Raw genomic sequence first — 27,914 nt, forward strand, 5'->3', positions numbered from 1 at the left:
TAAATAAATTACAAGTGACCTAGCTTCTCATGCACGATCGAGTCAATTCCTCTAGCTAGGTTTTTTTTTTTTTCTTTTCATGTGTTGCCTTGTTTCTTTTTGTGTGGAAGCTTTTGGTGGTAGGTCATGGTTATAGCCATGATCGACCATGGAATAATCTTTCTTGTGTGTGAATAATTCTGTTAAGCCTTTCCATGGTGTTGTTTTTATATGAAATTAATTATAAATGCATAAATATAAGGTGAAATAATTGGATCGGTATCCTTATTCCATTCTTAATTCTTCTTTGCTTTTAGCCTAGGCAAATAGTCCATTGAGAACAATCGGCCATAAAATTTGGTTGTCTGGACAAGACACAGAATACATGTACACTTGTAAAAACCTTGGTAACAGAGACAGAGTCTCTCGGTCTATGATAGTCTGTGTATTTGGGGATAAAGCAATAGATATTCCCACTAGCTTCATATCCTGACGCCAAAATAAAAAATAAAGAAACAAGCTAGATTGGATGAAACTTCCCCTTCCAACGCATAATCTAATCTTTACTGCAGTAGTAGCAATGTGAACTTCTTTTATATATCTGTCAAAAAAAAAAAAAAAAACAATAACAGAACAAGGAAAACAATAGAAAATGAGGTAAATTTAGAAACTTCGTCACTTCGGGTCATTTATGAAATTTTGTAACTTCTGTCCTCAGCCTCTTGAAATTATTTAAAACAAAATTTTAATACAGCTGCCATAATGTTTATTGAACACTGACCGAATGTACTCACAATGCATGATATTAGCCAAAAGGAGAGATTAAAACGGGCATTTTCTTCCTTTTCCTATTTTTTCCCTCAAACCAAACACACCCTTAAATTTATTAATGAAACTGAACTACAAGCTACAGCCAACCCATACCAGCCCAAAAGATATTAACGAGGGAAACTAGTACCACTAACTCACACTCCAAGCACCATTGACGGGGTCTAATGTAGAGGGTCAAACATGCTTGTTTTTTTTAATAGGGCTGCTTATGAACTACCAATCTATCATATAATGCATATAAATATAGCATAGTAGTAAAAAATGAGAACTGTCCAAAGATCCTCTTGTAATGAAAAATTTACTTAATCAATGTGGGTCCATTTGATTTCATAGTTGAAACCAGAATCGGAATCCAAATGATCCATTCCCATAGTCTGTTTGGTTCAAATAAGAATAGAAATGGGATCTAAAATCAGCAAGAATAAGATCTCATTCTCAAATGAGAGGCAAGGAATGGCCATTCCTTCAAATGGAATGTCATTCCAGCAGAAATGAGAATGGAATTCTGATTCTGCCCAACCAAACAGCTTGAATCAGAATAGCCCATTTCGATTCCAATTCCAAACCCTTATTTCCATGAACCAAACGGAGTCTAGCTTTCTGAGTTCTTTTGGCAAAAAAAAAACAAAAAACGCAGAGGGTCAAAGTCAGGTCTAAGACCGTTAAGACGTCCGAGTTGTGAATTTGTGATAAAGAAATAAGCACTTTTATAGCCACTAGCCCGTCGTCACTCGTCATAGAGGGACGGAATTATGCAAGGAAAGTGAAATGGTCTCCACAAATTTAAAAAAAAAAGGGCCGGCCAATTTAATTCCGGACAATAAAGATTTAAGACGACGACGACGACTCATTTTCATCTACGAAGGCGGTGTAGCTTTGGTGTGTTTCAACACATTCTCAAACGAGCAATGGCCAAACATTTTGTTTAGGCTCAGTTTGGAAAGAGTACAAATGCAAATATATACATTATAAATACATACAACATAATATAGAATACAAAGTTTAAATTCTACATATTTGTATTTGTACTGCTTTTAAATTAAGCCTTAAGCTTAATCTGAAAGGAGTATAAATACAAATATGTACTGTATAAATACATATAAAATACAAGGTTTTACACTCTATTTGTATTCCTTTTAAATGGAGCTATACATATTTGTATTTGTACTCCTTCCAAACTAAGCCTTAGGGGTGTGGTTTGTTCTAAATTGAACTGCGGTTGGTTCTGAAATACAAAATGTTGTGCCGGTCAAGCTACACCTCTCATTTATGTTATTTTTTATTTACTGTTTCTCACGGCCCGATTATTTATACCATTTTTTATTGATCATTGTAGACTTTTGTAATTTGATTTATTTTTATTAAATGTACTGAACTTATAATTTATATATATAGTTAAAGAAAAAACAAAGAACAATTCTCAACAATGCAAGGAACTTGTATTTCATGTATATGTTGACCAAGGAGATTGGGGTACAATATATACACAAAGGAATGAACTAATAAGGGAAAGAAAGAAAAGAATAGGCAGTTGCATATGTACAATATTTCTTAAAAGGTTCTCTTCCTATTTCAGCTATTTCTAAATTTGACTGAGAATCTCCATTCGTAACTCACACTTTTGTAGAGTTACCATTTATATCCTTTCTGGGCTAGAAGCACATGATGGAGGCCTATCCCAAGGCCCATCTCACCCCTAGGGGCGATAGTTCCTAGGATAAGGTCAAGAGTCCAAGATAAGTCAAAAAATGATAATTCAAGATCCATCAAAACTTAATCCAAGACTCCAAGACTTATCAAGAATCTAAGATTATCAAGACTCTTCCAAGATTATCAAGAAATCTAGATCAGAATTCCAACAAGACTCCAAGAAGCATCAAGATTAGCAAGATAATCCAAGATTCATGCATCAAGGGAGATTAGACGGTGGAAGCTCAAACCAAGAAGAGTTTGATCCTATCAGATTAGATATTTGGATCTATCCTACTTGTTATTTCCTAGTTCTTTTACAATTTCTAAATGTATTATAAATACTGATATTCTCCCAGAATTATTCATCAATTCATACTTCATAATTTCAGAGTTTCTTCAAGTTCCCTTCTTCCAATTTTTGCCACCTTTTCTCTCTCCTAGAGAATTTGGTGTTCTTCGCTAGAAGCTAGAGATCGCTCGGTGCTTGCATAGCCAGTCCGGTTTCCATTGCTTCCACGCTATGTCAGGTGGTATCAAAGCAGGGAATTTGCCCAATCATTCCAACCCAGACGGTAGCAGTCGCAACCCACCCCGTGACGGAGATCAGGGGTTCCCAACTGTTTGGAGAGCAATTGAAGAATAGTGCACGGCCACACGTAACATCGAACAGTAGTTGGCAGAGGTGACTGAGTAACTACGAACCTTGTTACGGGAGATTGTCCCACAGAATCGGAAAAATCCACAGTAGATCGAAGGAGACAACCACGACAAACCACCCATCGCTACTGCGTCTTGATGTCCAGTTCTTGACGATGACAGTGATGATGATTTCGAATTTGGTGGTGCTCCAGTTCTTCCCGGCAATGACAGAAATAGCAGAATTTGGCACAATCAAGGTAATTTCAATCCCCGTAGGAATAATGATGAATTCAAACTTAAAGTAGATATTCCTACCTTCAGTGGAGATCTTGGCATAGAAGGACTTCTAGATTGGATCACAGAAGTCGACAGATTCTTTGATTACATGGAAATACCAGAGGAATGAAGGGTAAAACTGGTAACTTTTCTATTAAAGGGAGGCGCATCTGTTTGGTGGGAACGGATGAGAGAGACCTGGATCAGAGAAGGAAGGGTCTTGTTCAAACCTGGAGGTGCATGAAGCAGTTAATCAGAGGTAAATTTTTACCTCCTGACTCTGAACAATATATGTTTGAATCTTATCAGCGGTGTGCGCAGGGTTCACGTAGTGTTAATGAGTACACATCAGAATTTTTAAGATTAGCAAAAAGAAACCAGTTGTCTGAAAGTAATAACCAACAGGCAGCCCGATATTTGAGCGGGTTAAGACCGTCCATCAGGAACAAAATTGGTATACAAATAGTTCTTAGTGTGTAGGAAGCAAGGAACCTAGCCTTGAAAGCATAATTAATGTTCCAAGACAAGGCACGCAGTGATAATTACCGTCGGTACAGTGGGAGCGACAACAAACCGGCAACTGTCGACAGGAACAAATCAGTCCCGACAATGCAACCCTCTCACCCAGCAAGCACAAGTAACACCGGTAAGCTACTACAAGAGGACATACTCGAGGTAACCCTTCCAAGCCTCCAAAACCCAGTAACCCTTATGCAAGGCCTACTCCTATTAAATGTTTTAAACGTAATGAGGTTGGACATAGATTCAATGACTGTCCCAGGAGGAAGGTAGTTAATATGGTAGAAAAGGAGGAAGAATAAGATATTGAGGAGGAGGTATACTGTGGGCCTGATGGGGAGGATAAAGAGGGTCCATATGAACATGAGGAGTATACTTGTGTGGTTAGAAAATTAATGTTGTCCCAAAAAAATAAGGATACTTCTCAAAGGCACAGATTATTTCGTACCAGATGTACTGTCAAGGGAAAATTATTTAATTTAATTATTGATAGTGGCAGTCAGGAAAATATTATTTGTAGGGATATCATCCAACAATTACAGCTAATCCCTGAAAAACATCCCAACCCATACACAATTGGGTGGATCAAGGAAGGAAGCGGCGTACGAGTGGAAGAAGGCTGCAAGGTACCTTTTTAGATTGGTAAGTACCATGATGAAGTATATTGTAATATTGTTGATATGGATGCTTGCCATATTTTGTTAGGGAGGCATTGGCAGTTTGATAAGATGCAAGGCACATGGGTAGGAAGAATACCTACCAACTTGAAAAAGAAGGTACACGTTATACTTTGTTACCCATAGCTAAAAGAAATATTACAAATGCTCCAAAAACACATGAGAAGAATTTCCTTACCATCACCCATCATCATGCTGAATTTGTTAAAGAATGTAAGGATACTCATGAAATACATTTGCTAGTAGTAAAAGGATAAGATGTTAATGATGAAAATGAAACTCTAGCAGAAGTACAGGGACTATTGGATGAATTCAATGATGTAGTTCCAGAGGAGTTACCAAATGAACTCCCTCCCATGAGAGACATACAGCACCATATTGATTTTGTTCCAAGTGCCAGTCTACCTAACCTCCCACATTACAGGACGAGTCCTAAGGAGAATGAAATCTTACGGGAAAAGGTAGAAGAATTATTGAAAAAGGGACACATTCAAATCAGCATGAGTCCTTGCGCAGTACCTACCTTATTAACACCTAAAAAGGATGGCAATTGGAGAATGTGTGTCGACAGCAGGGCCATTAACAAGATCACCATTGGGTACAAATTTTCTATTCCCAGGCTAGACGACATGCTGGACCAGCTTAATGGAGTTGTAGTTTTCTCAAAGATTGATCTCAGGAGTGGTTATCATCATATCAGGATCCATCCCGGAGATGAATGGAAGACAACCTTCAAGACTAGAGATGGCTTGTTCGAGTGGTTAATCATGCCCTTTGGACTAACCAATGCACCCAACACATTCATGAGGCTAATGAACTAGGTATTGCGCCCCTTCATTGGTAAATTTATGGTAGTCTATTTTGATAATATTTTCATATACAACAAATCTATCACTGAGCATGTGGAACATATTAAGGAGGTCCTGAAAACATTGAGGGAAAATAAATTATATGCTAATTTGAAGAAATGCATCTTCGTGAATGATAATTTATTATTCCTAGGATTTATTATAAGCAAGGATGGTGTGAAAGTAGATGAAGAAAAAGTGTAAGCCATTAAGGAGTGGCCGACCCCATCCACTATCACAGATGACAAGCGCTTTCATGGGTAGGAAACCTTCTATAGAAGTTTTATTAAGAATTTTAGTAGTATCATGGCTCTCGTTACTGAATGTTTGAAAAAGGGTAAATTTCAATGGGGAGAAGAACAAGAGCAAAGTTTTGCTCTCATAAAAGAAAATTTATGTTTTACTTTTATTCTTGCCTTGCCAAATTTTAATAAATTATTTGAAGTTGAATGTGATGCCAGTAGAGTTGGCATAGGGGTTGTATTGTCCCAAGAAAAGAGGCCCATTACTTTCTTCAGTAAGAAATTATGTGAAGCAAAAAGAAAATGGTCCACCTATGACAAGGAGTTTTGTGTTGTGATTAGAGCCCTGAAAACATGGGAACATTATTTAATTGCAAAAGAATTTGTTCTCTACACTGACCACCAGGCCCTAAAATATCTTAGTGGGCAAAAGTAATTAAGAAGTGATTTGCATGCTAGATGGTCTGCCTTCCTAGACAAGTTCCCATATAAAATTGCGTATAAGGCAGGACAGCAAAATAAAGTGGCTAATGCACTTAGCATGCGTGTAGCTCTCACTAAGACCCTCAGTGTTGAGATTGTGGGTTTTGAGTGTCTGAAAGACTTATATGCCCAGGATGAATACTTCCAACAGGTATGGGAGAAATGCATGAATAAGTAGCCAGCAGAGGACTTCTTTATTTATGATGGGTTCCTTATGAAAGGGGAACAATTGTGTATCCCTTGCACCTCCCTCCACGAAAAGATCATCAGGGATTTGCATGGGGATGGATTAGCAGGACACTTGGGAAGGGATAAAACAGTAGAAGTAGTTAAGGGGCGATATTACTGGCTGAAATTAAGAAGGGATGTGTCTACCATTGTAAGCAGGTGCTATGTTTGTCAAACAGCTAAGGGACAAACCCAGAACACAAGTCTCTACATGCCTCTACCCGTTCCTACTGCTATATGGGAAAACTTGTCCATGGATTTTGTGCTAGGCTTGCCAAAGACCCAGAGGAAACAACAGATGCATGAAAACAGCAGATGCATCCGCAAACAGCCAGATTGTTTTTCATGGAGATTGTCTGCTTGCTATATGGGAAGACTTGTCCATGCCCCTACCCGTTCCTCCCATGCAAGAAAACAGCAGATGCATCCGCGACAGGTAGATTGTTTTTCAGGGAGATTGTCTACTTGCATGGGGTGCCCAAGACTATCACATCAAATCGTGACACACGGTTCCTTAGTCACTTTTGGATGACCCTGTGGAGGTTGTTTGATTCATCACTTAATTTCAGCAGTACAACCCATCCGCAAATAGATGGATAGACGGAAGTGGTAAACCGGATTTTAGGGAATTTAATTCGCAGCATATGTCAGGAGAGGCCAAAACAGTGGGACTTTGCCATAGCCCAGGCTGAATTCGCTTATAACAATGCAGTGCACAGTTCTACAGGCAGATCCCCATTCTCCATCGTGTACATGAAGGTCCCTAACCATGCACTGGATTTAGTGAAGCTACCCAGAGTACCCAGCGCCAGTATCTCAGGAAAACAGATGGCAGAACAAATCCAGTCCATCCAAGAGGCCGTGAAGCAGAAGCTTGAGCAATCCAACGCCAAGTACAAGATGGCCGCAGACAAGCACCGACGGCCTCAAGTGTTTAATGTAGGTGATGAGGTTATGGTCTTCTTAAGAAAGGAAAGAATCCCGTAGGTACCTACAACAAGTTGAAGCCTCGGAAGTATGGTCCATACAAGATCGTGAAGAAGATTAATGATAATGCCTATATAATGGACCTACTAGATCATATGAGTATATCCAAGACCTTCAACGCTGCTGACCTTCATCGGTACTTGCCAGATATAACACTTGCCTATCCTATTCACGACTCGATGTCGAGTTCTCTCCAAGTGGGGGAGAATGATGGAGGTCCATCCCAAGGCCCATCTCACCCCTAGGGGCAGCAGCTCCTAGGACAAGGTCAAGAGTCCAAGATAAGTCAAGAAAGGATAATTCAAGATCCATCAAAACTTAATCCAAGACTCCAAGACTTATCAAGAATCCAAGATTATCAAGACTCTTCCAAGATTATCAAGAAATCTATATCAGAATTCCAAAACTCTAAGAAGCATCAAGATTAGCAAGATAATCCAAGAGTCATGCATCAAGGGAGATCGGACAGTGGAAGCTCAAACCAAGAAGAGTTCGACCCTATCAGATTAGATATTTGGATCTATCCTACTTGTTATTTTCCTAGTTCTTTTACAATTTCTAAATGTATTATAAATACTGCTATTCTCCCAGAATTATTCATCAATTCATACTTCATAGTTTCAGAGTTTCTTCAAGTTCTCTTCTTCCAATTTTTGCCACCTTTTCTCTCTCCTAGAGAATTTGGTGTTCTTCGCTAGAAGCTAGTGATCGCCTGGTGCTTTCATAGCCAGCCCAGTTTCCATTGCTTCCACGCTGCGTCAATCTCCATTGGTAACTTACACTTTTGTAGAGTTACTGATGTAACCGTTTTCGGCCACGTACCAATGTTTTGTGATGTAAAATTTTTTGGCAAAGTACCTCGTTATTCAACCCGGTGGTGGCGTGCCTTAGTGACGAGCTACTTGGTGGCGAACTCCCTGGGGGAGAATTGCTTGGTAACTGACTGCTTGGTGGCGAATTGTCTGGTGGCGAACTGCCTTGGTGGCGGACTGCCTGGTGACGAACTCCCTGGTGGCGAACTGCCTGGGGGCGAACTGCCTGGGGGCGAACTGCCTTGGCGGCGAACTGCCTGGTGGCGAACTCCCTGGTGACGAACTGCCTGGGGGCAAACTGCCTTGGTGGCGAACTATCTGGGGGCGAACTGCCTGGGGGCGAACTGCCTTGGTGGCGAACTGCCTGGAGGCGAACTGCCTGGGGGCGAACTCCCTGGTGGCGAACTACTTGGGGGCGAACTGCCTTGGGGCGAACTGCCTGGGGGCGAACTGCCTGGGGGCGAACTGTCTGGTGGCGAACTGCCTTGGGGCGAACTGCCTTGGCGGCGAACTGCCTGGAGGCGAACTACCTGGAGGTGAACTCCCTGGTGGCGAACTCCCTACTAGGCGGTCGATGCCTTAGAGAATGTTGGAGCTCCCTGGTGCGGTGCAATTCGACTGCCCTCAGCATGAGGTGGTCTTCTTTCCTTTGTAGGCTACGGGAGATGAGGGACCTGCGAGAACTTCATCTTTTCCTCCTCTTTGTAGGTGGCGGGAGCTAAGAGACCTGCGAGAACTCCATCTTTTCCTCCTCTTTGTAGGTGGCGGGAGCTAAGGGACATCCGAGAACTCCATCTTTTCCTCCTCCTTGTAGGTGGCGGGAGTTGAGGGACCTCCGAGAACTCCATCTCTTCCTCCTCCTTGTAGGTGGGGGGAGCTGAGGGACTTCCGAGAACTGCATCTTTTCCTCCTCTTCGTAGGTGGCGAGAGCTGAAGGACCTACGAGAACTGAATCAGAGGTCCCAGGGGTACTTTCCCGGTGGGGGCTCTCCAATGCTTAAGTTAGCACTCTTATTGTAGAGAGCTTTGAAGATAATATGAGAGAGCTAGAGAGTAGGGTTACTTCCCTTTCTTTTCCATCCCCTTCCCCTTTGGGGGGTGAGGTCTTTATATACCGGAGTCTTCGCAGGTTAGGTGGGTGAAAAGCCTCCAAACGGTAAGACTCGTCGCATCCTGTCAGAACCGGGGTACGGTGGTGAACTCCTCGAGGTCGTCTGGCTGGCGCTTGTGTCAAGCGGCCAGGTCGGCACCTGGGTCGGGTTGTCAGAGGGGTGCCTGCATCAGTCGGCGGGTCAGTGTTTAGGCCAGGTCGTCAGGTCGGCGCCTGTGTCAGTCGGCGGGACAGTGTCTAGATCAGGTCGTCAAGCTGGCGCCTTGGCCGGATCATGCGCTAGGCTGGTCCAGGTCGGCCAGGTCGCGCAGGCCGCGCGCTAGGCCGCACGCAGTTCGTGCAGGCCGCGCGCAGTTCGCGCAGGCGCGCGCAGGTCGCGCCAGCCCGGCCAGACATGTGCCCGGGTGGGTCGCCAACTTCGTAAGTTTGTTGGCTGGGTGTTTTCCTATTTGTCACGGGGTGCCACGTGTCACAATTTTACTGGAGGGCCAAATTTGCCCTCATCAATAGCCCCCCACTCCCGAGCTGATAGTAACTCAGCGAAGGGAGTAGATTTCTTTTGGCCCGTAAGCCGATGAGCTAGTAAGTGCTGATCCAATTGCTAGTATGGCCCGTAGGCTTTGGGAGTGACTCGTAGTCTATTCTTTTTTTACTTTGCCCGTGCCGAAGAGGCGACCGGGTCTTGAGCAGTAATGTGGCCCGTAGGCTTTTGGGAGCGACTCGTAGTCTACTCTCTTATTTTGACTTTTGCCCGTGCCTGAGAGGCGACCGGGTCTTAAGCAGTAGTGTGGCCCGTAGGCTTTTGGGAGCGACTCGTAGTCTACTCTCTTATTTTGACTTTTGCCCGTGCCGGAGAGGCGACCGGGTCTTAAGCAGTAGTGTGGCCTATAGGCTTTTGGGAGCGACTCATAGTCTACTCTCTTATTTTGACTTTTGCCCGTGCCGGAGAGGCGACCGGGTCTTAAGCAGTAGTGTGGCCCGTAGGCTCTTGGGAGCGACTCGTAGTCTACTCTTTTTTTACTTTTGCCCGTACCGGGGAGGCGACCGGGTCTTAAGTAGTAATGTGGCCCATAGGCTTTTGGGAGTGACTCGTAGTCTACTCTTTTTTTACTTTTGTCCGTACCGGAGAGGCGACCGGGTCTTAAGCAGTAATGTGGCCCGTAGGCTTTTGGGAGTGACTCGTAGTCTACTCTTTTTTTACTTTTGCCCGTGCCGGAGAGGCGACCGGGTCTTAAGCAGTAATGTGGCCCGTAGGCTTGGCCTGTATCAGCTTCGTAATGCCAGTCACCTACTCCTACAAGAAGCTACTAGGGGCTCGACCTTCGGGGGCAACACCACTAACTTTAGGTTGCCAGCTCACACGGGAGCCTTGGAAGGCTCGACCAGTAAGGGTGCCTATGTAGTCAGTTGGCCACCAACTCCCGCGGAAGCCACAAAGAGCTCATCTTTGTAGGGGGGACCTTGCGGAGAGGACCAATGTGGCATTATCTGAATTGAAAGTAATGTTGGTAGAGCTACTTAGTCCGTTAGCTCCCTGCATAGTCTCTGAGTTCATAAAAAATGCAAACTATAAAGCGATAGCTTCAATTTCTAAAAAGTGAGGACTTAGTTTTGGCAAAATGAGAACTTAGCTTTGGTAGGATGAGAACTTAGCTTTTTGTAGCGGGTTCCCACAGACGGCGCCAATTGATGTAACCGTTTTCGGCCACGTACCAATTTTTTGTGATGTAAAATTTTTTGGCAAAGTACCTCGTTATTCGACCCGGTGGTGGCGTGCCTTAGTGACGAGCTACTTGGTGGCGAACTCCCTGGGGGAGAACTGCTTCGTGGCGAACTGCCTGGTGGCGAATTGCCTTGGTGGCGAACTGCCTTTGTGGCGGACTGCCTGGTGACGAACTCCCTGGGGGCGAACTGCCTTGGTGGCGAACTACCTGAGGGCGAACTGCCTTGGCGGCGAACTGCCTGGTGGTGAACTCCCTAGTGACGAACTGCCTGGGGGCAAACTGCCTTGATGGTGAACTGTCTAGGGGCGAACTGCCTGGGGGCGTACTGCCTTGGTGGCGAACCGCCTGGAGGCGAATTGCCTGGAGGCGAACTCCCTGGTGGCGAACTACTTGGGGGCGAACTGCCTTGGGGCGAACTGCCTTGGTGGCGAACTGCCTGGTGGTGAACTGTCTGGTGGCGAACTGCCTTGGGGCGATCTGCCTTGGCGGCGAACTGCCTGGAGGCGAACTGCCTTGGCGGCGAACTGCCTGGAGGCGAACTGCCTGGGGGCAAACTCCCTGGTAGCGAACTCCCTACTAGGCGGTCGATGCCTTAGAGAATGTTGGAGCTCCCTGGTGCGGCGCAATCCGACTGCCCTCAGCATGAGGTGGTCTTCTTTCCTTTGTAGGCTACGGGAGATGAGGGACCTGCAAGAACTTCATCTTTTCCTCCTCTTTGTAGGTGGCGGGAGCTGAGAGACCTGCGAGAACTTCATCTTTTCCTCCTCTTTGTAGGTGGCAGGAGCTGAGAGACCTGCGAGAACTCCATCTTTTCCTCCTCTTTGTAGGTGGCGGGAGCTAAGGGACCTCCGAGAACTCCATCTTTTCCTCCTCCTTGTAGGTGGCGGGAGTTGAGGGACCTCCGAGAACTCCATCTCTTCCTCCTCCTTGTAGGTGGGGGGAGCTGAGGGACTTCCGAGAACTGCATCTTTTCCTCCTTGTTTATGTCGACCAAGAACAATCCTTTCTACCCCATTTCCCTCCAAACCCCACCTCATCTACTCTATATCCCATTTTCTTATTCAACTTGGCCCCCCAAAAGAAAATTCCTAACTCTACCACTGGTTAAAACCTTTGATTACAAGTCATGGTATTGTTAGTCATAAGGAGAAAATGTTCCGTCTCCTAAATGGCTAATTCCATTAATTCTTTTGTTTTTCTTTTTTCTTTTTTCTTTTTTCTTTTTTTGCTTTTTATGTCCTTTTTATCTTTTACCTATATTACAAACCAGCAATAAATTAGTCCATTCAGAATCATCGATAAGTTGGTTGTTTGGAGGATATACTATTTCAGATCATCAAAACTTTAATTGCACAAAAATTTCTAAACAATTTTTAGCCATACCAGAATACTATATCGAAATCACTTAATGAAGCTTTATGGGCTTTTAAATAATGAGTTCTTTTAGTCGGAAATGTTTCATTACACAGAAATCTGTTTGACATCATTTCATTTGTCAATGCGCAAGCTAGTCGGCATTCACGATTAGTTAGTGAACCTTTTAATCATTCTTTTTCTTACAAAAATAAAGGAAGAGTAATTAGATACCTTCCTCAATGAAAAATGAAAAATGTTTCAAAGAAAAAGAATTGAATATTTATTTATAAAATTTTCTGTATCAAGGGTATAGAGGATGTGATTTTATTCAATGAATAAGAAACCTTGTCTTTCGTTAATTCAACGGTTTAAACTAGGGTGTAATTTGGGTGGGGAAATTGTTAAATTTTCAATAGTCACAAACCCTAACCCGAGACCAATGGCAACTTGACGTAAAACCCCAACGTTAAACAAGTAGGGGCAAGTCGGGCGGACTGATCTGGATTTTAGTTCAACTTGGGCCTAAAGCCTGGGCTAAGGTCATGTCTGAACTATCTCAGGCATAGACTACCTAAGAATTAGACTTAAGCCCATTTGAAAAACTAAGGAGGCGTTTGGCAAGTCTTTTCAAGATCTTCCAAAAGCTCAAGACCTCAAAAAACTGACGATCTTCCACAGGTAGAATTCAAAGACCAAAAACCATTTGGTTGCAATTTCTTTTAAAGATCTTTCAAAAGCTAAAAAGATCGAAAGACCGTTTAGCAAACATACTTATCAATTCCTCTTACATACATGTTAAATGTTCATGTGTGGGACCTATAGTAACCAAGGTTTAAAGTATCAGAAACATAAGGTGTATCGGAAAGATAATTTTAAGAGGCATATACTTTGGATATGTATAGATACGAACGAAAAATCAAGATACGTATAAATATGCTAAAAACTCAAATAAATCCTAAAAATATATTAAGAACGATAGTTACAAGTTTTATATGATTGTAAATAAGTTATTTAAAAGTAATAAAAAAAAACTATAATTTAATGGTCTATATAAAATTCAAGATATCAGGACACACTTAGTAACTATTCACAAATGATGGAATAACTAAAATGTGAAAAAACAAAAAAAAAACTAAAATGTATATTGATATTTATTAGTTTTAAAACAATCAATATAATTTATCCTTATTAATACATAAATTTTAATAATTAATTCTAACATTTATTGATAAGCACACATTAAGAAAAAGAGAAAATTTATTTAAAAATAAAAATACATAAACCTATAACAAGCAAATAGGCGTGTCTTAGTGGTAAACCTCTAGTTGTTAAAGCCTAATGTCCAAGGTTCGAATCTTGTTATTGCTAAGTTTATAGTTTTATACTAAAAAAAATGAATTTAATGAGAAAGAGGGTTATTAATTAACGAAATTAATGAAAAGAGAATTCTAATTAGGCGCTAAAATTGAAATTCAAATTAAAAATTATGCATTAATTATAAGAGTAATTAACTAATTAATGAGAGAGAATTGCACTTAACTATAGGAGTAAATATAAAATTAATGAGAGCTAATTCGACCCTAAATATAATTTAATGAAGTTAAAGAGAGAGAAGGGGACTTGTTTTAGGCTATATCTTTCAGAACCGTATCAGCCAATACAGACCTGAAACAATCTGATACAGAGACTGATACAAACCAATACATACGAAAATGAACGCTATAGGTAATTTCTATGTGTTCCGTGTATCGGACTTATACCAGAATGATACGTATTGGCCGATACGGTTCGATTCAAACATGCAAATATTATTTGTGGTTCCCATTTACTCATTTACTTACATAAAATATTAAAATGGGTCTCATTCATGCATTTCCCTATACAAGATAACATATTTACACATTGACATATGTAGTTATCATTTACAAGCTCCACTTATGCATTCACCTATATAAAAGATCATATGGAAGAAAACTATTTAAAAAGGTTTTAGAAATACTTAATAACTAGAATAAGAAAAATAATAACTAGTTAATAACTAGAAGTTAACGGTCAACAAAAGGAAATCAATAAAATAAAATTTTAAAGGGGAAGCAGCCTTTAATGAGGAGCATGAATTTTCAGTCTTGCAATGATCAAAGATAATTAGCAATAGCATTTTATTCATCTTGAGGTCCCTTGCCTTTTACTTTGACGTGTGTGTTTTTTACTTTTTTACTATTATGTACTAACAAGCAAAAATATTACAACTCATGCATTGCATTTTGTAATGCAATATTTTAAATTTGATATATGTATCAAATGAAAAAGGAACCTATGAAAAAATAACTTGATTTAATGAGAATAAAAATTATAATATTTTTACTCCAGTCTTTTATAGTTATTTAGTGCCTAATTGGACTCACTATTCTTGTATTTCGATTTAGGGCACAAAAAAAGGCATTAGGTGAAAAACAAGGCTAATCGGGTAATTTTGTACAGTTTCGGCACCGCATGATAATTTGGGCATAACTCTCCCATCCGGACTTCGATTAAGATGATTCAAGATGCATTGGAAAGATAAAGATAAACTCTACAACTTTCATGTTTTGAGTTTTGATAGATTCGGACTGCATCGAGGTCAAAATCGAGCCCGAAGTCTAAGCCAATTCGTAGAGAAGCCCAGTTCGCAACAGAAGCCCATTCACAAAGAAGCCCAGTTCACAGAGAAGCCTTGCAGTGGCCCAATTTGTTGAGGAAGCCCAATACAAATGCAAGAATAAGAAACATCAAAGAGTCCTATCAGATTCAATTTTCTATTGTATTTCTAGAATGATAAAAGATATTAAGATTACCAATCAAGAGATAGGAGTAGATTAGATCTAATCTAGGCATTATCTATTAGAAAATTGAACTCCTTAGAGGAACAGGAGACAACTCCCTCCTAAGTCTATATAAAGGGGGTGGACTAGCACCCAAGGGCATCATCAAATCCTCCAAGAGAGCTTCAGCCTTCAAGAAGAACAATCAACAACCAATGAGGAAGAAGCAGAGTTCACTCCCTCTCATCTGGAAGCTGTGATTTCATCATGAAGTGTCTGTAAGGTTTTAATTTCTAGTTGAAGAGTTATGAAAACTTTGATTCTATAAACATTGTGAGATCTAATTGATTTTTATTTCAGATCATTGTTTATGGGTATTCATATGTTTTCTGCAATTAAATGTGAAGAATATTGTTATTGATTAAGCAAGAAAGCGCCATTGCTCATTCAATGAGAATAATCTATGGCCGATTGAACCACTAGTTTTGTATATGATTGGTAGGTTTAATCATGGTGACAACTAACATAAATTGATTACAAAAAGGTTTTTGATCTATGTTAGGAAAATATATGATCTGGTTTAAACGGTCTGAGCTTGTGAGATTGTTGACCAGAATTTGGTCTCTCCCCTCTTAATGTTATTAATAGATTAAATCCTAAGAGTTTGTTTAGGACTGTCTATTAATAAGAGAAGCAATCAAAGAACTTGTTTTGGTTGTCGAATAATACGAGTAGAGGCTGGCTGTTAGAGCTTATTAATGGTTATAACCAATTTATTCATATCCTATGAATTCATCCTTGCATCAATGATCAATGATAATAATTAAAGCTGAACTTGTCCCTTCAACCAGAATTTATCTCCCATCGATTTGATCATTGCTTTCTATTATTTTCTTTTATTTCATCTTATTTTCCTTATCTTTATAACCCCCAATTTCGTATACTTGAAAATAAATCCACTCAATCCCTATGGAGACGACCTTACTCATCACTATATACAAATTATTCACTCGAGCAAGACCTTTTATCTTTGGTTGGATTAGACACCCACCTATGTAGCAAATAGTTTTTTCACTATATCCAGAATTCCCAAATTCATAAGCTCCTTGAACCACAAGGTAAATAATGGTAAGAGTTCTTGTCTACACACATAATATGCATCCAACAATGTAACAACATAGGAGGAAAGGTTCAGTATATGGTTCTTTGAAAACAGTATTATCCCATGATGAAGGCCTCTATCTTTCTTGTAAAATAGTTATTTAACACAAGTCTGGAATTTATCAAAAGACAACTACACGTCTTGTCTTACCGTAGAAGCCCAAAACATATCAGCAGTTATGTGTCTGTATTTGTCCCCTTCATATGTAGACAACAATCTAGAACCTTGGACCATTTCTGGTGCAAGGGTAAAACCTAAGGGTTACAAACCTTAGAAGTTTAGAACATAGGTTCAGGTCTGAGAGTGGCCATTCTGCAAAAAAATGCAGTCTTAGATTTCACTCCTCACAACATCTTCAGTGGGAGTTCAATATTTTGGGCAGTTATTTAATTAAGAAAAGTGACGTTGACTTTTTTTGTAGGTATCTTTCAATCTAGTCTATTTAAAAAGAGAGGAAGGGGAAGAGACCCCAATACAAGAGGAAAGTAGGTATCTTTCAATCTAGTCTGAAATCAATACTAAATGTAAACTTAGATATCCTTGAAAAGTAACTAGAAAATAGTAATAAAGATGTACAAATCTCAACTGTAACATTTATTTTGATTGGCAAAGCTTCACTATAGCATTTCAAATGGAGCAACCAATAATCAACCAGGTTGATAGATCTAAACTTGCTTCTCTTGATCATGTAAATCTGAGGCAAGTAAATTCCTCCGAGTGAAATTTGAGCTTGTCTTGTCTTGTGAAAAACTTGTCTCGGTCAATAGTATGATATTTGAGCTTCCCACCAACTACTTTACTCCAACCCTCAATGGAATAGGTCCACCTTTTTAAGAGAACTATAATCGGAACAATTTCATAGAGATTGAGCACCCTACTTTTTAGCTCACCGGTCACTTCCGTTAGAGTTTTCAAGGCCCATTAACCTTAGTTCAGTTCATGCATGCTATGATCTTCTCGCTTTATCTACCTTTCCACTGTACTCCATCTCCTAATGTTCAACTATAGCTAACCAAGTCGAATTTACAGCCCAAATCTTACAGAATTGAAAAAATTATACAAACTTAAACCCAATACCTTAAATACTGAACTTTATCTTAGTATATTCATTTTTTTTTTATGATAGCAATTTCCAAACAAACCCTTTGTTTTGTCCTTTTTTTGTTGCAGTGCAAATCTTCAGAGCAAAATTCGTACTTGGTTCAGTTTTTTATTTGTTTGTTTGTAATTATGATTTTCATTTTACTTGATACAAAATCTATACTCTCTTGTCTTTTTTACATTCAATGAGTGTAAACTTTACATCCCAAAAACTGATGCAAATTTTGCACCAACTTCCCGCTACCTCAGTTCTTTCTCTACTTCTCATATAAAGTGGAGATCATCTTGCATCCTACTTACTCTAACAGATAACCCAGCTCCTATCTCCATTCTCTTTCATAGGCTGTGTTTAGTTTGAAAGAAAGGGCAGGAAATGATAGGGAAGCCTACATAAAGCAAAAGTAAACCAAAATTTACACTCATCCCTTTTACGCTTCCATGAATCTAGACCATGGTGAATGAAGTTTAGACTACAATCAAACATAGCCTTATATTCCATATAAATGTAAATGACGACACACGCATGGACTGACATTTGTATGTGCAGAAACTCTTGCAATTCCATTCTCCTCATTGAGAAGTAGCATCCATCTTTACCATCATATGTAACTACTTGCTAAGTGCTTCCTAGACCACCAGTTACCAAACTCCCCATTACAATCTTAGAACCCTGTGCAGCCTACAGATTCATGAGATTTGCCCTTGAGAAACCAAATGGGCCATGCGAAAACAATTGCTGGTTGAATCTTAAGGGCAGGTTTGAAATTGAAGTCGATGTGCCATTTCCTTGATCCAAAAAGTTAGTGTACAAATAAAGGGTAAACCTTCTAGATAAATCAATAAAATCTAATGAGAAGGGAGCCTAGAATAAACATTGGAATTGGCATCTATTGTTTTATTCGCAATCTGCTCATTCCCATTGTTCCGAAACTTCATTGTGTTCCTATAAGCAAAGCATTGATGTGATTGGGTTGTGATGTTTCCATGAGAAGACTTCACCCATCCAGCCAAAAGAAAAGACCTACTTGTTGTAGTAAGAAAATCTCCATTTGAACCATTGAAGTCCGAAACTAAGGTGATCAGTAGAGGTTGGACATCATATTTAATCAACTTTCCTTTAGTTCTAGCACTTTGTTTATCCGACCTTACGTGCAAATTTGCATCTATGTACCACACACTAAGAGCATTTGTTACACTAAACCCTAACTGGTGCTGCCTTCCATCCAAAACTTTTCCTATGAATGGAATAATATCAATATCATATGAAGAGAGATCAAAAAAAGAACCAATTCCAGAGATGGGTCTCCATAGCAGAGGATTGATCCCTCCAGTGTATATACAGTAGAAGGCCAGACAACCCCAACTACAGTATCATCAATACTAACTATAACCTCCCTAAAAGGTCCATTTCTTGGAGTCTGAGTAAGATTAATGGAAATCAAATCCTTAACTCTCCACGACCACCTTAAATTACAATTTTAACATTAACGTGCAGGGCAAGTCACCTAACATCAAACAGGTTTATATTTCAAAATTCTTCATTCTGTTTAGACGCATATGGGACATGTGCAATGCAAAAATCCACCAACAAAGCGTCTTAGATCCCCCTGTAACTGGTGCAGAAAGCTGGACCCTATGGACAACCACAAGCAATAAACAAATAGTTCACCAAACACCCCGAGAAAAATCCTGAAGCCTACATATATGTTGATGGCTCATACGATCCAATAACAGGAGCAGCTGGAATAGGTTACGTTATTCTAACAAATAGTTCACCAAACCGCATCAAACGAGGGTTTCTAATATGACTGAATCATTTGCTATGCCAACTATTTTTATTTTATCTTTTTCTTTTTTTTTTCTTTTTTGAGATGTATATATGATTTCGATCGCAGAAATTTGAAATGTAAATAGACATCAAAAAATGTTGATGATAGAACACTAACAAATGTTAAGCCCTAACCTGGAGCCTAATGTGTCAATGGAATCCGAAAAAATAATAATAATAATAAGAGCAATGGCAGTTGATTATTCCTGAACACGGTGAAGAACAGCTAGTAATTAGCCTCCTACAAGAAAAGATATCTATTAGTACTTGATGGAAGAAGAAGAAAAAGGGGAAATTCATGGAACGATGAAAAAAATAGAAGATTGAAGGAATTAAAAGGGGAACTACCTGCGTCGATGCTTCTCAGTCGCTTGGGGCAAAGTTCCTCTCAGTCACTTTCGAAAGTGGAGAATGAAGGATGTTTCGTTGAGTTCGAATTTTTGCTAGATGTAGGTGAAAATCCCTAATAGACCAAAAGCTTCAGTTGTAGCTTTTCAAATAAAGACCATTTTGGACTTTTACGGTCTTTTAGGGGTCTTATCTTTTGGTTTAATGAAAACGGTTTTTAGTCTATCGAGCTTTTAAAAGCCCACTAGATCTTTCAAAAAGATTTGTCAAACAGAGCCTAAATTCCGGAACTTTGCACAATCCCAACCAAAATCCAAAAATCTAAGTTCATCTCATGTAAAATTGTGAGATATATCAATCCGGGCTTGTGATAGGCCGGCCCAAACTGAACCCCTACAACAAACCAAGATTTATTTGCCCGGGTTGGGCCTGACGATGTTTGCCAAAAGCTTGCATTGCTTGTCCCGGCACCCGGCTGACTTAAAGCAAGTACATTATGGGCTTTGGGTAACAATGTTTGATTCAAAACCAAATAACAAAATTAAATGCTTGTCACAGTGCCACACCATTAACGTTGTATTTGCATAGGAAAAACGTTCATTGAGCGGATCAAGAATGCACTTGTTGTTTTAACATGGATGGATCCTGTGGCTGACCCGATCATACATGTCTAGGAGTTGCAAATGGATCGGATTTAACAACATCCGAATCCCATCCTTCCAATGGAAACTGATACATGTAGGGGTGAGCAAAAAAATCAAAAAATCGAATCGATCAAAACCGAATTGAAAAATCGGTTAATTGAACTAGTTGGTTTGGTTTCAGTTCGGTGTTTTTAAAAAACCGAAGGTATCGATTTGGTTTTGGTTAATTAATATAGAAAATCAGTAGTTAACCAAACTGACTGGCATATATATTTTTATATTTTTTATATTTTTTATATATTATAAGTTAATAAATATGTATTATATATATAAATGTATTTATATTTATAATATATGATATATGATATATTATTTATTATTTAAAATATAATAGTTTATATATATTTATAATTTTTATTATATTTTTATAATATATATTGTAAAAATTAAAAAACTGAAAAATCGATGAACCAAACTAACTGTTAACTGAACCGGTCAACCGATTAACCAACTAGCTTTAGTTCAGTTTCATTTACCGGTTCAGTTCGGTTCCAAAAAAAAGCCCCACAGTTCAATTAACCGATCCGTGAGCACCCCTAGATACCTGAATTTGTTCCATAATCTGGTGAGGTTTGAAGATCTCATATTGGACTCATATTTAAGTCTGTTTCATTTTTTAAATAAAAAATAATTACTTTTAAAAAAATATAATAAATTAATATAAATATTAAATATTAAATATTTAATTAATATGTAGTATAATATATATAATTAAATTTTATATTTTATATATTAAAATCAAAATATATTATAATATAATTGAATTCTGATGGAATTAAATCTGCATTCGGTCAGATCACAAGCACGAGAAATACAATCAGTAGAGGGTGCAACTTGGACCGGCTCATATTGGACTTTTGTGGATCCGACCCAAAAACCCGAGCTCAAAGTAGCATGGTTTTTAAAACCGACCAGGTCTGAACCGGTCAAAGGTCCAGTTACCAGGTCAAATGGCCTGATTGTTCGAACCAAACGCTTGGCTCATTTTGACAAAATAATAAAAAAAATTTAAAAAGTAAAAAACGGTCAAAACTGTTCGAACGGTTAACCGTCCGGATCAACAGTTCACTGACGAAAATAAACAGTTTTATGAGGAAATCCGATTTTTGGAGAAAACTGACCGGTTTCCAGTTTTTCCAGTCCGACCGTCCGGTCCGGTTTTGAAAACGATGCAAAGTAGTGTAAAATTGTAACTTGGGCCAACATAAATTGCAACCATAACAGTTGGAAAAATCCTCAGCACACGGCGCATCATATCTACCTCCAATAGAGATCAAATTGACAAGCATGGCTCCCTCAAGACAGGGCCACATGGGGTTATAAAGAGAACAGACTGATATGGCAACCCCAAACCATAGCAAAAAGTTTGAAATCCGGGGTTCATTTGGATGCAGCGGGAGAAAGCCCAAAACTTCTTCCTATTTTGATGAATATAAAAATTTATGGTATCGTGTATACTTTCAAGGCAGATACACCTGTGTCCTGTGTTTTAAGGGTTTTAAGAAAATCTTTTATTTAAAATAGAGGCAATGCTCCTTCGATTTCTGACTTTCTGTGTTACGTCACTTACGTTTCCACGAATTCTAAACATGATAAAAATGTGTGATGTGGCACCATTCAAGAATAGTACTGATGCTCTCATATTCCTTTCCGAAATGCGAAAGCTACGTCCTAGGTTTAGCAGAATTAGAAACCTAGCCTCACTGTTGCTTTTACAATATTTTGAACATTACACACACACAAACGGACATCCTTATATTTCGATCCATCTGGATCTGGATCAATCCTGGTCCGTCCGTCCTTTCTTCTACTTGGTATTTGTATGGATTCAGAAGAAAAAAGAGTTCAGCTGGTTTCTCTATTTGTCAATTACTTTCGAGTAGGTAATGCTCGTACACAACCAAACCTAGTAAGATGATGTGTGTGTGAGAGAGAAAGAGAGAGGATTGAAGGAAGAATTATATTAGAGTAGAGAGTAGAGAGAGCATCTGGGCTTCGTCGAAAGTAACTTTCTGTGCGTACCCGATGGAATCGATCCAATATTGGTTGGTGCATGACATGAGATGAAATAATTAAAGCGTCTTCTCCCTTTTGAATCTTGATAACGATTCACATGCATTCGCGCTCGTGGTCATCAGTCATCACATGGTATGTTTGGGCTGGCCTTAATTGATTAAACGACACTGAAAACTCAGAAACCGTTCCATCTCCACATCTTCTCCCTTTCCTTCTCTTTTCTATATAAACAAGCTTAGGAAGGGCGCCAGAGGATATCTATCATTACAAAGAGAAGCAGAAGAAGGGTAAGAGCAAAAGGAGTGAGAAGAGTTTAGAGGGAGGAATTAAAGAAAGACGACATGGCAGGTGGTTATGGGGTTAGCAGAAAGGTTGCGGTAGTGGTAATAAGCATATTAACGGCATCATGGTTGGTGGTAGACGCCGTGCCCCATAGGACGATGGCCACCATTAGTTGCGACCAAGTAATCAATTCAATAGCACCATGCCTCAAATATCTTAGGGGAGATGGGAGCCTACCCAAGGAATGCTGCGACGGAGTCGACCATGTCAACTCCATGGCCACCACCAAAACCGATCGTCAGCAAACCTGCAAATGCATTGTCGACACTATGGCCAGTGTCTCTGGCCTCCATGATGATCTCGTCAAATCGCTTCCCACTAAATGCGGACTCCATCTTTCTTTCGAAATAAGCACTCATATGGACTGTTCCAAGTATGCTACGTACCTGCTCATTCTCTCTCTTTCTCTCTCTCCTTGATTTGTTTGGCCTGATATTTTATTAATTTTTTTACAGGGTGAACTGATGATGGATGAATGGAGCGAGGACAGAATATCAATAAAATTACAAGTAATAACGGCCTCCTTGATAGTTTTATTATATAAAGCTTGCTCCTTTGCAGCATACTGTCCGTCGGTTACGTTGAATAAACATGAAGCTGTAAGTGATATTATATATCTATGAGATGAAATGGTGATCAACTGATCATGTATTATATAAAGTTCATCACTTCGCTTGCCCATGCTTTTTCTTTTTCCTTCATTTTAATTAGATAGAAGGGGATGTTAGACAAAATCATCACAACAGCTCGAATCACTACAGATGGGATTGGGATTTGGGACCCGCAAAAGAACCAGATCTCATTAACTCCTGCTCAAGGGGTATAAGTAGAATAACAATTAAACCATACAATGTGCGGACAGAATACGTACGGTCTGAAGTATCTTCAGTCGGTTTACTACATAAGTAATTATTTAACTTGCTTATGGGATTTCCCAAGTACCGTCTACCTTAATAACTAATTAATTATATTGCAACTTCCTCCAATTCCGAATCACGACCCACAGTTGAAAAATTGAATAGGTCTCATTTGAGACTACAGAGAGGTTGCCCAAAATGTAAAGTTAAACGGATGATAAAACCTTAATTAATTCCACTGGACCACCCATCCAATTGTTTAAAGTTTAATTCCATGGGAAACCTTTGGATTAAAAAAAAAAAAATTTCCTTTCCTTTTAATTTTTTGAAGACAAAGGCCCTTTCATCCTAAGATTCTACATCAGTATTTTTTTATTGCATGGAGAGATATCTATTAGTAAGGTTCAAAGTATTGATATATATTAGCTCGTATCGACTGATAGTATCGTTCCGAGACCCTTCTGATATACCCCTATAGCAGGTGTATCAGAGGTCTGACCGGTTCAGGGGATAGAGATCTAAACCGGCCCCCTTGAACCGATTATAAAATAAAAATAAAAAAATAAAGACCTAAAAAACTGTATCAATTCACCCGATATGGGTCCAGCATATCAAGCATATCCATATTTTAAACCTTGGCTACTAGTGCTAGCCTCTGCAACGTGGTATGTTGGCCATGAATTAAAGCCTCCGAAGACGAAGAGGCACTACTACTGTGGAGGGAGAAGGGGATTTCAACAAACGAGTGAATGAACGAGACATCCATTCCATTCCCCCATCTTTTCAGGTGGCATGCTTCATAATGAGATGTACACTGAGCAAATTAATGGAAGTTTGACCCAAGGTGTTCATTATAGCCTTTTCCTAATGAACACCCCTAATGGAGTTATGGAGGTGGAGGGAGGATAAAGGAAAGAAGAGAGGATCATAGCACATTTCTGGGTTCCATTTGAGGACGGTAGTCGCCACTCCTGATCGTTCGGGTGCCTGCTGAAACCATCACCCCGTGATCGTTTGGGTGCCTGCAACTGAGTGTTTTATCGATCAAAATTGCAATTCACTTCCAGGTAAACCTGCTTTCCAACTGCTTTACATCATTAGCCCCAGGAAAGGTATCTTAAGATGTCAGAATACGTATTTCACCAGGAAAGGTGCCTTAACATGCCAAGAATGAGTAGAATAAACTTTCGAATAGTTTTTGAATCTCACCTAAAAACTGAGAATGGATTGCCTGAACTTGCCAGCTGTTTTACAAGCTGAAGCTGTGCGACCAATCATTTTTCTCCACGAACCCCCCCCCCCAATCTGTCTTGTGTCCTTGGCAACACCTTAACGATTAACAATTGATTAACCAGAGGAAGAGGATCCAACCATCTAATTAATTCATTTGTTATTATTTTTCCTCGTCATTAAACAATCTCATAAAAATGGGAGATGTAAGAATGATGTACAAACCCACCTCCCAAATCCCAAATCCAGTCACTAATATACAAACCAACAGCCTTACCCAATGTAAACCCAACAAAGTAATAGGAACGATGTTGTTGAACATGGACGTTAATTTCTTTTACCCTTTTCAATTTTCATGGAACAGAATTAGTGGATGTCTCTTCCTTCTCCTTGTTCACATCTCCATCAAATAATATTCTTTCTAGACGGTCTGCAAGATTACCTACGGACGAGAGCTGACTTCTTAAGTTCTGATTTTCTTTTCTTAAGAAGTCTACCTCCTTTTTCAATTCCAAGTTCTGCTTTTCTAATATCTGATTTCTTGTTCTTAAGCTATCCTCCTGCATGAACAAAATAAAATATGCTCTAAAGTGAATAAAATAAGTATATAAAAAAAGGAAAGTGATTTGGGCAAATTCCTTTTTTTCATATATATATATATATATATATATATATAGGGAGTATACCCCTATTCATTAGTCAAAAAGTATTACTGAAAAGAAAAATGAAAGACACTACAAATAGTGGTTTCTTAGTCTAGGAACATGCCCAGGTTATCAAAACCAGGAATTGTCCAAATCAGTCCCCTAAAAATAAGAAAAGGGAAGCTTACATTTTCGATTGAAGCAATCGTAGGAGAGAGTTGTGATGTTGGAAGGTTTAAATTGTCTTTTTGAGCCTCCAGTAATTCTCCAACTATATCTTCCGACTCTTCCAATTTTATAACCTGCTTCTCTAACATTTAGTTTTGTTTTCACCAAAAAAAAACATTTAGTTTTGTTCCTTTAGTTTTCAGTTATCACTAACAGAACAAATTGTGTTGTTCTAACGGATACAAAAGTATATAAAATTAATATAATTAAGCAAAAAAGGCAGTACACCCACATCACTGACTGCATCATTTCTTAATAAGTGGTTCGATGTAGAGAGGGCCTCCAAATTGTCTTTTTCCGCTTCTAATAACTCTCTGACAAAATCAATATTCGACTCCTCTGCAGTTGGTTTAAGCTGCCAATTTATCTAAGTTCCAAAAACAGATTATAGTTTATATTAGAACATGATCAATATAAAAGAAAAACGTGTCTTCATTTGGCAGCTCATCGGATAATGCAATAAATGAATTAATAGTTTTTCTATAAGAATAAATGAATTAATAGTTTCCAGCACCATGAATCCTTTAAGCTCCGTTTGGTTTGTGGGAAGATTTGGGTGGGATGGGAAAAGATGGGATGGGATGGGATGGGATGGGTTTCCAGTGTTTGGTTTTATACAAAGGAAAATAAAGGAAAAGTTGTTGGTTCTTCGCTGGAAGAAGAAGAAGAAGAAGAAGAAGAAGAAGAAGAAAAAGAAGAAGGTGAGGGAGGAAGACGGGAAGAACAGGGAACAGGGGAGCATTCACCGCTGGAAAAGTACTGTTGGTTCTTCGCCGCTGCCTGGTTCGCCGCAGATCTGGTGAAGACAGGAAGAACAGGAGTGCCCCTCGCAGATTGCCACAGATCTTGTGAAGAGGGGAAGAAGGTGAGGGAGAAGAGAGATGTGGAAGATGGAGGGAGATTGCCAAAGATCGCCACTGCCCCTCGCAGTCGCCGCTGGTTCCTTGCCAGGTGAAGAAGGCCAGTAACAGTGGTTCTTTCGGTTGTAACAGTGCTTTTCCAAATTTTTCCACCGGGGTCGCACGGTTTTGGTGCGACCCAAAATCCATGATTTTGGGATCTGACATCCCACACTTTTCTCATCCCATCCCTCTCTTTCCTTCAAAACAAATGAGAGAAAAAGGAATATTTTCGGAACATTCCCTTTTTCTCATCCCCATCCTACAAACCAAACGGAGCCTTAATAATTGGCATTGGAGACGCCAAACAGGATTACCAAAAAAAGAGATGCCAAAAAGAAGCAACATGTTCCTCTACTACAGGTATTCTTGTTTGGCAAATTAAAAGATCAATGGTGAGATGGGCACTGATTTTGAAGGATTACCAAGAGCTCAATTGCTATCACTTCAGGCTAAATTGGGAATTATACTTTTTTGATTCCTGCTTCAAGGTATAGAATCAATTACATGTTATTTATTATTTTATCTCACCAACCATACAAAGCTCACTGTATTTTGAGGACCTTGCCCTTTTATCTTACCATACCAATAAATACTTTTACCATCTACCACAAAAGAAAAACAGAATTAACATGCTTTTGATTGGTAATAGAGTTACATGACAAATATTAATTTCTAAATATACTGGCAAGTAATGAAATACCTGCTTTTCCTGCAAGTTTTCAAACTTGGTAGTAAACCATTGCCTTGTATAAGATGTGGAATTTTTCCATTGGCATGCACGTGGAAAGGATAGCTTTGACCCTTGGAAGATAGGTCGTGCAATATCAATATGTTCATAGGACCATATCTGTTGAAAAATCAGAACAAAAATCAATTAGTAATTACATATATTCATTATAACAGAAATTACAGATGCCGAAATATACCTGGAGAAAAATGAGGCAACTTCCCATGTATTCTACAGTTTCTCTTTTTCTTCTATCTAACCAGAAATGTAAATCCCTAAGGACTGCTTCTCCCCATGCAAAGTGTGGCACTTTGTCTAGGTCTTTGAGAAAATAAAGATAACGAGAATCTATTGTCCCGTCAGCATTTGGAAACAGAAGCGCTCCAAAAATAAATAAAATGAAAGTCCTAATAAACTCTTCATTAGTCACCATACTGAGAGACTGTAACCTCCTTTCAAGTGATGCTACAGTGATCTGCCTATTCTGTGAAGAAGCACCATACACTTTCTCCAATTCTGAAAAGGGTTCATCTGTTAAAACTACAGGCTCACCAGTAACACGTATTCCAAGAATTAAGGCAATATCCATTAATGTGGCTTTTATCTCGCCAGGAGGAAGT

At 39.4% G+C, this 27,914-nt stretch overlaps 1 long non-coding RNA gene across 2 annotated transcripts; it reads right to left on the bottom strand.

Moving 5' to 3' along the window:
• Positions 1-239: 239 nt before the first annotated feature.
• LOC148853163 (uncharacterized) lies at positions 240-21,640 on the bottom strand. 2 transcript variants are annotated; one of them, XR_016099453.1, is made up of 4 exons: positions 21,470-21,605; positions 19,645-19,759; positions 19,432-19,537; positions 240-580 (listed from the first exon to the last, which is right to left on the bottom strand). It is a non-coding gene; the product is annotated as an uncharacterized LOC148853163 (long non-coding RNA). The 2 variants fall into 2 exon arrangements; XR_016099452.1 differs by lacking the exon at positions 240-580 and having other exon boundaries at positions 19,285-19,537; positions 21,470-21,640.
• Between the last annotated feature and the right edge of the window lie 6,274 nt (positions 21,641-27,914).

Source organism: Nelumbo lutea, chromosome 5, assembly GCF_056320005.1.
Source record: "Nelumbo lutea isolate HS-2025 chromosome 5, American lotus-T2T, whole genome shotgun sequence".
In the NCBI taxonomy this organism is placed as follows: Eukaryota; Viridiplantae; Streptophyta; class Magnoliopsida; order Proteales; family Nelumbonaceae; genus Nelumbo; species Nelumbo lutea.